Source organism: Schistocerca nitens, chromosome 11 (assembly GCF_023898315.1).
Source record: "Schistocerca nitens isolate TAMUIC-IGC-003100 chromosome 11, iqSchNite1.1, whole genome shotgun sequence".
In the NCBI taxonomy this organism is placed as follows: Eukaryota; Metazoa; Arthropoda; class Insecta; order Orthoptera; family Acrididae; genus Schistocerca; species Schistocerca nitens.
Window position 1 is genome coordinate 193,876,912 of NC_064624.1, and position 11,611 is coordinate 193,888,522.

Sequence of the window (11,611 nt, forward strand, 5' to 3'; positions counted from 1 at the left end):
GCCTCAAAACATGTCCTACCAACCGATCCCTTCTTCTAGTCAAGTTGTGCCACAAACTTCTCTTCTCCCCAATCCTATTCAATACCTCCTCATTAGTTACGTGATCTACCCACCTTATCTTCAGCATTCTTCTGTAGCAACACATTTTGAAAGCTTCTATTCTCTTCTTGTCCAAACTAGTTATCGTCCATGTTTCACTTCCATACATGGCTACACTCCATACAAATACTTTCAGAAACGACTTCCTGACACTTAAATCTATACTCGATGTTAACAAATTTCTCTTCTTCAGAAACGCTTTCCTTGCCATTGCCAGTCTACATTTTATATCCTCTCTACTTCGACCATCATCAGTTATTTTACTCCCTAAATAGCAAAACTCCTTTACTACTTTAAGTGTCTCATTTCCTAATCTAATTCCCTCAGCATCACCCGACTTAATTTGACTACATTCCATTATCCTCGTTTTGCTTTTGTTGATGTTCATCTTATATCCTCCTTTCAAGACACTGTCCATTCCGTTCAACTGCTCTTCCAAGTCCTTTGCTGTCTCTGACAGAATTACAATGTCATCGGCGAACCTCAAAGTTTTTACTTCTTCTCCATGAATTTTAATACCTACTCCAAATTTTTCTTTTGTTTCCTTTACTGCTTGCTCAATATACAGATTGAATAACATTGGGGAGAGGCTACAACCCTGTCTCACTCCCTTCCCAACAACTGCTTCCCTTTCATGTCCCTCGACTCTTATAACTGCCATCTGGTTTCTGTACAAATTGTAAATAGCCTTTCGCTCCCTGTATTTTACCCCTGCCACCTTCAGAATTTGAAAGAGAATATTCCAGTTAACATTGTCAAAAGCTTTCTCTAAGTCTACAAATGCTAGAAACGTAGATTTGCCTTTCCTTAATCTTTCTTCTAAGATGAGTCGTAAGGTCAGTATTGCCTCACGTGTTCCAACATTTCTACGGAATCCAAACTGATCTTCCCCGAGGTCGGCTTCTACCAGTTTTTCCATTTGTCTGTAAAGAATTCGCATTAGTATTTTGCAGCTGTGACTTATTAAACTGATAGTTCGGTAATTTTCACATCTGTCAACACCTGCTTTCTTTGGGATTGGAATTATTATATTCTTCTTGAAGTCTGAGGGTATTTCGCCTGTCTCATACATCATGCTCACCAGATGGTAGAGTTTTGTCATGACTGGCTCTCCCAAGGCCATCAGTAGTTCTAATGGAATGTTGTCTACCCCCGGGCCTTGTTTCGACTCAGGTCTTTCAGTGCTCTGTCAAACTCTTCACGCAGTATCTTATCTCCCATTTCGTCTTCATCTACATCCTCTTCCATTTCCATAATATTGGCCTCAAGTACATCGCCCTCGTATAAACCCTCTATATACTCCTTCCACCATTCTGCTTTCCCTTCTTTGCTTAGAACTGGGTTGCCATCTGAGCTCTTGATATTCATACAAGTGGTTTTCTTCTCTCCAAAGGTTTCTTTAATTTTCCTGTAGGCAGTATCTATCTTACCCCTAGTGAGACAAGCCTCTACATCCTTACATTTGTCCTCTAGCCATCCCTGCTTAGCCATTTTGCACTTCCTGTCGATATCATTTTTGAGACGTTTGTATTCCTTTTTGCCTGCTTCATTTACTGGATTTTTATATTTTCTCCTTTCATCAATTAAATTCAATATTTCTTCTGTTACCCAAGGATTTCTATTAGCCCTCGTCTTTTTACCTACCTGATCGTCTGCTGCCTTCACTACTTCATCCCTCAGAGCTACCCATTCTTCTTCTACTGTATTTCTTTCCCCCATTCCTGTCAATTGTTCCCCTACCCTCTCCCTGAAACTCTCTACAACCTCTGGTTCTTTCAGTTTATCCAGGTCCCATCTCCTTAAATTCCCACCTTTTTGCAGTTTCTTCAGTTTCAATCTGCAGTTCATAACCAATAGATTGTGGTCAGAATCCACATCTGCCCCAGGAAATGTCTTACAGTTTAAAACCTGGTTCCTAAATCTCTGTCTTACCATTATATAATCTATCTGATACCTACTAGTATCTCCAGGATTCTTCCATGTATACAACCTTCTTTTATGATTCTTGAACCAAATGTTAACTATGATTAAGTTTTGCTCCGTGCAAAATTCTACCAGACGGCTTCCTCTTTCATTTCGTAACCCAAATCCATATTCACCTACTATGTTTCCTTCTCTCCCTTTTCCTACTCTCGAATTCCAGTCACCCATGACTATTAAATTTTCGCCTCCCTTCACTATCTGAATAATTTCTTTTATTTCATGATAAATTTCTTCAATTTCTTCGTTATCTGCAGAGCTAGTTGTCATATAAACTTGTACTACTGTAGTAGGCATGGGCATGGTGTCTATCTTAGCCACAATAATGCGTTCACTATGCTGTTTGTAGCAGCTTACCCGCACTCCTATTTTTTTATTCACTATCAAACCTACTCCTGCATTACCTCTATTCGATTTTGTATTTATAACCCTGTGTTCATCTGACCAAAAGTCTTGTTCCTCCTGCCACCGAACTTCACTAATTCCCACTATATCTAACTTTAACCTATCCATTACCCTTTTTTTAATTTTCTAACCTACCTGCCCGATTAAGGGACCTGACATTCCACGCTCCGATCTGTAGAACGCCAGTTTTATTTCTCCTGATAACGACGTCCTCCTGAGTAGTCCCCGCCCGGAGAGCCGAATGGGGGACTATTTTACCTCCGGAATATTTTACCCAAGAGGACGCCATCATCATTCCATCATACAGTAAAGCTGCATGTCCTCGGGAAAAATTACGGCTGTAGTTTCCCCTTGCTTTCAGCCGTTCACAGTACCAGCACAGCAAGGCCGTTTTGGTTAATGTTACAAGGCCAGATCAGTCAATCATCCAGACTGTTGCCCCTGCAACTACTGAAAAGGCTGCTGCCCCTCTTCAGGAACCACACGTTTGTCTGGCCTCTCAACAGATACCCCTCCGTTGTGGTTGCACCTACAGTACGGCCATCTGTATCACTGAGGCACGCAAGCCTCCCCACCAACGGCAAGGTCCATGGTTAATGGGGGGGGTAAATTATGCTGCCACAAAAGTCTTTCATCACTTACCTAATAGCATCAAAAGTCTGACAGATAGCCATATAGCATATAAAAGGAAATTAAAAGAATTTCTTAATGGCAACTCCTTCTGCTCAATAGATGAATTTTTGGATATAGTAAGTGGGTAATTCCCCCCCCCCCCCCCGCCCCCACCCCACACATACACACACACACACATATATATATATATAATATTGAGTGTCATGTAATATTTTGTCTAATGTAATATCTTGTATAGACACCTTTTATTAACCTGACAGATGCCACATCATTACAAAGTGTGGTATTCATGACCTATGGAACAAGTACTAATCTAATCTAAACACAGCTATCAGCCATGTAATCTGGGTGCTGAGTGAACTGATTTTGATTGAATCAATCTCTCGTGTGTGTGCTGTTACTGTCGCTCCAATTGGCAGATGTGGATACACTAATTATTGCCTGCATCCGAATAGGGTGGGTAGGGGGAGAAACTGGGTCACCAGAAGGGTCCGATACCACCCGTCGGCTTCGACCCGTGACTTAAGTCTGTTTTGGTGTGTGACGTCACGATGGTGTGAAGCTTAGTTTGTGAGTGTTTGTAGATGTCTTCTTGTTCTGTCAGTGGTGCTCTCTGGTGGCGTGTTTGTGGGTTGTGCGTATGGTTTTGTTGTTGGGTTAGTGTGCGTTTGTGATGTGTTTGTAAGTGCCGTAAGGTTGTGGTTGGTGGTGCTCTCTGCTGGTGTTTGTAGGTTGTGTGTCGAACTGGGTTCATTTGAGTTGTTGACGTTGTCGGGTGTTGTTCTGGTGATTAGTGAATTTCTAGTGGAATATTCTGCAGTGAGCTGACGGTTTGGTTTTTGGTTATTTATAAGTTAATGTAGTGTCGTGTGTGGTTTGTCGTGTCTGAATTTTTTGGATTACTATTGTTATGTCACCGTTAGGAACAGATATGACCGATAAAATCAACAGTTTTCGGTTGTGGGGCATGTTACATGACAGTTCAATGTCGCTCATCAAATTCCTGCAGCCGTTTGGTCTTCTGGCCGAGCTGGTGAAGTGCACTGCATGTGGTGAACGTATGAAGTTAACGAAAGTTCCAGCGTCTCGGACGAGTGAGGTGCCGGCGTGATAACGTTTGGCGCTCCATTCGCTGGGGTACCTGGTCCGAGAAGTCTAGGTCGGGCATTTGTGAAATTGTCTTGACGAGTTATCATTTTTGTTATCAGTCCTCTTTCAGCTTTTGCGCGCAAGAGGTGGGTGTGAGTGAGCGAACAGTCCTCGATTGGTATTCTTTTTGTCGTGAGGATTGATCAGAATACATTAAATACAGTGGTAAGTTGGGTGGGCCTGGAGTAGTGATAGAGACTGATGAGTCGCAGTTTGGTAGGAGGAAGTATGGGAGGGGTAAGCCTGTGGTTCGTTTATAGGTGGGGGGGGAGGGGGGGCTGTGGTATCGAGGTCTGGGAGGGAGTTGGTGGGGTTGATTCAGGAGTATGTAGAACAGGTGAGTACTGTAGTTTCTGATGGGTTTCCTTCTTATAGTGGATTGGGTCAGGAGGCAATCACAATGTTGAGTTTAAGAATTATGAGAGTGGAGCCTGTACAAATAATATAGAGGGGTTTTGGGGTTGCTGTTAAATCTGTTATTGGGAGGGGGAAGAGGCGCTCTTCCAACCTTCAGGCTCATTTACGTGAGTAATGTTGGTGGAAGAGAATCCCTGAGGAGTATTGTATTTTTAGGGTTTTCTTAAGGGCTGTTAGTAAGATCTACAGGCCGAAGGTTAGTTAGGGTTTTTTTTTTGGGGTGGGGGGGGGGTGTCAGCTCAGGCTCTTGGGCGGGGGGGGGGGGCGGGAGGTTGGTGAGGTTTGGGGAGGTAGTTGGGTGGGGGTGGTTGTAGATTTTGGTATTTGTTTTTTTTTTTTGTTCTAGTATGTGTATGTCTTTTTTTGTTTTATGTTAGTATTTGTTTCTTTTATTTTGATTTTCGGGGGTGGGGGGGTGGAGGGGTTGGGAATTTTATTTGGTTGTCGTTTATTATGTTTATGAGGTTGTGTGTATAGTGTTGTGTGCGCGCACGCGGGTGTGTGTGTGTGTTTGTGTGTGTGTGTGTGTGTGTGTGTGTGTGTGTGTGTGTGTGTGTGTGTGGTGAGTTGCTGTTCATGTTTATATCTGGTTAGATAATTTGTGGATCTTGTGTGGGGGTGGTGGTGCTGCTGGTATTGGTGAGTAGGTTTTGTGTGTTTTTGATGACCTGTAAGGTCAAGGGAAGTGTTTAGTTCCAAATTTGGTGTTTTCTTGTGGTTTTTGAGGCAGTGATGATTGTTGACGTGGTTGTACGTTTGGTTTGTATGAATTGGTATCGGTAGTTTCTGTTGAGCTATATAGGTCAAGGGAAATGTTCGATTCCAGTGAATATTGTTTCTAGTTGATTTTGGAAAGGTTGTGGTCGTTTTATTTTATCGTTTGGTTTAGTGGCTTGTGTTTATTTTTTGTTTGCCCTACCCAAAAAACACCCACTTCCCCCCCCCCCCCCCAACCTTGTCCTGTTAGTTTCATTATATTATCGGAGAAATATGTGTTTGATGGTTTTTCGATCTATTTTCGTGTTTGTTGTCATGTTTACGTAATGACGTTTTAGTAGCGATATGGGAGTTGCTGTGAATGGTCGTTTCCGCCATATTGGTCAAAGCACACGGGTGGAATCGAACGTTTCCGTTAACCCGAGAAACTAGTTGAGCATCTTGCAGGAAGCGTAGGGCAACACATCTTTTGGTTAGAGTCAGATTACAGACAGACAGCTTTGAGAGAAATTAGAACTGCATAACATCGTAAAATATGGAATAGTTTCCAGGAAAGTTAAATGTTTGGTCCGTCAAAACATTAGGATGCTGAATAAAGAGTTACATGAGCTTCTTTTATGTTAGAAAGATGTGTGAAATTTGGATGTGTGTTTTGTGCCTCTCTCAACACCATGTACTCACGGTGATGGAGAAATAAGATATAAGGGATTACAGGCTAGCATCATGTATGTGTACACTTAACCTGGAAAAACGAGGAGTTTTAACACAAAAGCAAAAATATGAAAACAAGGAGTTTCTTTGTAAATCGCAATGTAAAAGCATGTGCTTGTCTGTTGTTACTACAGAATAATACATTTCTAATAATAAGACTCCTCAGGGGTCTATGTGACTTTCAGTGACTTAAGAGAAATTTAGGTGAATTACTGAGCTACCTGTCAAACAAGCGGAACCAGTCATTAGTTTGTGACGATTTTAATGCACTTCTTGAAGGATTCCGGGAGGTAAAAAGTACTAGAACCATTGTTTGGGTGCCTGAATCAGATTTTTGTAGTGAATTTTGCAACTTGTGAACAGGAAGATCGTAGGAACCCGAATCAAAGCATATTTATTGACACAGGTCAGGCTGAAACAAGTGATGTGCAACAAATTATTAATTGAAGAGGGAAGTTTATTTAAAGTACATAATAGTTTAAGGTCATATTCAACAAAACTACTACATTTTAATGGCAGTCTAAAATATTCCCAGGAACACGCAAGTTCTGACTAATAATGCAGACATCTTTAGCGCAATTCTGCACAGTAATGTAGGGTGTAGTGGGGTAAGTGTAACCCTGGGGTTAGTGTAACCACGGCTTATGGTGCCTTAAAGAAGGTGTATTTTTAACTCTGACCTATCACACATGTTAATTTACTCCTATTTAACCGTAAGTTGTCAAATCTGACATAAATTGGTAATTAATTTTTGGACTTGAAGTGACGTCTACATTTTAACTCTGCGAGAGAGTGACATGCTCAGAATTTGTTGGTCTGTCATTTTCGCAGTTTTAAAGGTAACTGCACAATTTTTTGGTTACAAACTAACTTTTGCATGATACTTTCAAATATGAGATTCGTTTTACTCCACTGATAAAGCTCTTGATATGCCAGGCATGGTTACACTTACCCCAACTTTTTCCCATGTGGGGCAAGTGTAACCCCCCCCCCCCCCCCGGTTACACTTGGAAGTGTAACCAGGGGGGGGGGGGTTACACTTGCCCCAAACAAACTTACCGGAACATAGTTATTTAAGCCATAACCCTGTTTTTGCCATCACACTAGATCAACTAAACTGACCTTCCTGTGTGTGAAATCTACTTGGGACCAAAAGTTAACTCATCACCAGAGACATCATCAAGGAGTAAAAATGAGCAAACGTGACTGTTCCAATCTCCTCACTGCTGTATGGAATGAAACACCACCTGAATTTGTGAAAAGTGGTTTTCAAAAAGCAGGAATATTCCCTTACAGTAGAGAAGTAATTGATAAAACTAAATACGATCCCGAGGCATATAAAAGATATGTAGCTCATACCAAATCTTTGGCAGAAACAAATCCATTGCCAGCTCATGATAATGCAGCCATAGACTGTGTGGAAACTACGTCTCTAACAGAAAGTACTCAGATTTTTGGGAAGCTTCCAGCTGAACAACCTCCAGAATTTTATAGGCCAACATCTACTGAGCCCTGTAGTTCTCTCAGTATCACAGTTCTTTCTCAACCAATCCCAAGCTAACCAATGTTTCATTATGTTCTGGAACTTCTGATTTGTCATTTGAAAGGTTATTATTGGAAACAGTCCAACAGTGTAGTCCCACTGGTAAAACAAAGAAGAAAAGGATTGCACCAGGAGCTGAAGTTATCACTTATCAAGATGCCATCTATAAAGAAAAAGATTTTAAAGGAAACAAGAATAAGGAGAAAGCAAAACAAAAAAGCATTATCGGCATAAAAAAGGGCTTGGTAATGAAAAGTAAATCTTCCAAACAAAGTGCTGTTACTTTATCCAAAATGGCATCTCAGAATCTTGTGGAAAAAAAATCCACGATTGCCCACGTGGGTAACAAGAAAAAAGACTAGAAGTTGAATGAACAAGTGAAGAAAGTGAAACTGAAGGAGGCCTATCTTTAATAAGTAGTGATGAAGATGATAATGCAGGATGATCTCAGGAAAGAAATGATAAGCTGTGAAGAAGAAGAAGAAGAAAAGAGGCAAACTTTTTTGAAGCCAAAGTTAAATTACAGTTGGAAAAGTATGTTCTGGTAGCTTTTGCAACAAAATGTAAGAAAGTTCATTTTATTGGCCAAGTTACCAAAATTATTGATTTAGGAGAGTCAGAAGTGATTTTCCTCAGATGCAAAAATAAGACAAAGCATGGCACCACATTCTATTGGCCTGGTAGAAGAGATGAGATGCAAGTTCCTTCCTCTGATGTCATTTCAGTGCTGCCTGAGCCTACTTTGGGTCACAGGGGAGACTTGACATTTGGTGTTACATTTGATTCATACATCATTCAGTGACTAAATAATAGTTAGGGCCTAAGTGTGAATATAATAAGTTGAATTAGGGCAGTTTAGCATTAAACACTAATTGCCAACAACTTTACTTCAATTACCATGAAAAATAATAGAAAGTGAACCTATAAAGTGGTTTTTTTTCTTTTCTCTTGAGACTAGATATTTTATTATTTTAGTCAAATTGCCTACTAAAGAAAAAAATATTACTTTTGTAGAATTTAAACTAATAAATTACTGGCCTAAAACAAAAATAAATCATCTATGATGCATTCTGTTTCAGTGTTTTATGGTTTAGGCTAACACTTATTTTTTTTAGTTTACCTAACAGTTTCTGTGTATTTCATAATATACAAAGAGGCGAGTGCAAAAAAGTTCATATCTTGAGTAAAATTTAAGGTAATTTAATAATTTAAAAATCCTCAAATTCAGTAAAAATTGGGTAATCAGGTCACTTACCCAAAGTCTCTTTTACAAAGCTCTGTGTGGGTACAAGAATGCGGGGTTACACTTGCCCCGAACCATGGGGCAAGTGTAACCTCAGAACACAAAGTTTTGAAAACAATTATTTGACCATATAATTTTTTCTTTCAGAAACAAAATGTATATTGTTTAAAAGTCAATAAGTCAAACTTTAAGCATGAGAAATTTCAAAATCATATCTTCAATAACAAGTTGGCAATTTGGCGCCAAAGTTGAACTATGCCAGAATGTGGTTACACTTACCCCACTTCACCCTATTGTGGAATAATTGCATGCTTAAGTTAATAGGAAAGAGGTGGACTATTCATGCATCGATTATCTACTGAATGTACACCATATTTCTCATTTTAAGTCTTCAAAGCATTTATATACCTACTTCAGTTTCACAATCACTCAATTTCATTGCTATCTGTATGGGGATGGATGAAATTATTTTTTCTTTTTGTCCCATTTAAAAAATACAGTAGCTACAATAAAAATTAATTTTTATTTTAATAGTTACTGAACCTAGTTTTCATTTCACAGCATACACCAGGTAATTCCATTCCTTTCTTTTATTGGAATACTTAAGTATCTTGTGGTGGTAAATTTATGATCACCAAGCTGGTGGGTCAGAATGTGTGACATCCTATTAATTAAACCATAAAATTATAAGTATTCCTATAGTATTTCAGGCTGTTGTGATTCAGTATGAATAAGATGTGCAAGCTACTGAAGCTATAAAATTAATTTTTGCCTTTTCCTGTCTCCTAGGGGCATATTTCAAAAACATCTTCCTCTCAGCGACGGCCTTGCGTACAAGTATTGGTTTACAATAACAAAAGCTGGTTTAAGTATCACAAATTCATTAGTTCCTTTGGTATCAAATGGCTCTAGAATAAAACTATTCGATTAATCAGTGAAACTATAATTGGCTGACCCCATTACGTCTGCTGTGTATTAAAGGTGAATAAATTTCGTAACTGTCCATTACAATTACATTTGGAAATGAAAAAGATGTTCATTTGCAAAACAACACAACTTTAGAAATATTACTGCTAATCACAACACACAAAGGTCACATGCTGGAGTACAGTAATACACACGACACCTTCTCATCTGTGGCATTCCACTTCTTGAATTGCTCGAAAGCAATTTTATTTTTAATTTAAAAACTTAACATCTCCTCTTATATGACGTTCATTACTTGGCATGAGTTCCGGTACCGCAATATATTACTCATGGTGAAGGTCTATTTGCACTTGAGATAGTTTACTGCAACAGTCTCTTACACAACAACTGTAAAATAACGAGAAATCAACTATACTGTTCTCATTATATTTGTTTTCCTTTCACGTTTGTCTCGTTTCGTTTTAATTCGTCACTTCCCGCGATGTTACACTGAACAGAAATAAACAAATGAGAAAATCATGCTTCAGGATCTGCACGCTACAAGTTGAAACGAGATTTTGTTTTGCTGGCTCAGTTATTGGTGACATTATATCGTGTTTTTCCAACAAGTGTGCACCAGTAAAAGCACCAGTACTGTAACTTACGAATTTAACCTCAACATTCTGCAGCTAGTTACGTCACGAGCTGTACAAGTAAAATACTGCACGTCTTTGCTACGTGACATACTAGGCGGGGAATCTTACATTTTCCAATCTACGTTAATGCGTGAAAATTGCTCTTACTCCACATAATGCAGTTGCTTTTGTGTTCTGCCAGTTTTCTCTGCAGAAGTTCTTCTTCTTGCTGCTTCCCTCTCTTCTTGGCTTCGAAAGTTCAGCTAAAAGCACAGCATTGTTGACTTATTCAAGACAAAAATACACAGTACTTGCTATTTTAAACGAACAACGTACACGACCAACGTGGCTACAAATGCCACGAAGTGCAGTCAGCTGTATGCCGTGCTATGCAATGACGGCCATATTTTCGCGGGCAGTGACACTTCGTGCTGCCGCCCGCTGCTGCTGCCCTCTCGCGCCGCTCCACTACACTACGTGCAGCCGGCCAGGTGCGGATTCTCCGTCATTAAATGTCGTGCACTTTTCTCCATTGGTCCACCGTAGCAGCAACACAACAGTAACGCAAAAGCAACAAACAGATGAAAGCTAAGGATGAGTTTTTACATTAACGGAAATTGAAGATGGTGATTGTCGACTGGATGGGCAGGCAAGGACATAATTAGGAGAGTAAGAATGACGTGGGCTAATCGGTTAGTGTTTCCAACACTATACGATCTTTCATTTCATTTTATTTTATTATCGTCCTGTATATCATTTACATGATGTAGGAATTGTCACAGCAAAGTTGTCATACTAGTACAAGTACTACAGACATAATAATGGAATATCACTTTCAAGGCATTTTTTAAAAGTACAAATTAGACATATAAATTAAAATTTTTGGCAATAAATTTACACACAATCAAAGTACTCATCTACGTCATAGAAAGGTTTGCTTGAAAGGTAATTTTTAAGCTCAGTCTTAAATTTTACTTCATTTATTATTGCCTTCATGTACACTGGCAGAGCATTGTAGAGTTTTATTCCAAAATAACTTACATGCTTTTGGGTTTGTGTTGTCCTTACCCTTTCAACATACAAATTCTTACGAGTTCTAGTATTATAATTATGGCAGTCCTCATTTGTACGTAGTTTTTTCATATGTGCTCTTGTACACAGAATGGTTTTAAA

General features: G+C 39.4%; 1 long non-coding RNA gene across 1 annotated transcript in view; it reads right to left on the bottom strand.

Annotated features, from left to right (window-relative positions):
- The window catches only part of LOC126213598 (uncharacterized), an 89,619-nt gene extending 78,784 nt beyond the window's left edge, over positions 1 to 10,835 (bottom strand). The window contains exon 1 of the long non-coding RNA XR_007541266.1: positions 10,607 to 10,835. This is a non-coding gene — a long non-coding RNA (uncharacterized LOC126213598). The remainder of the gene's footprint in view (positions 1 to 10,606) is intronic.
- Positions 10,836 to 11,611: the final 776 nt, after the last annotated feature.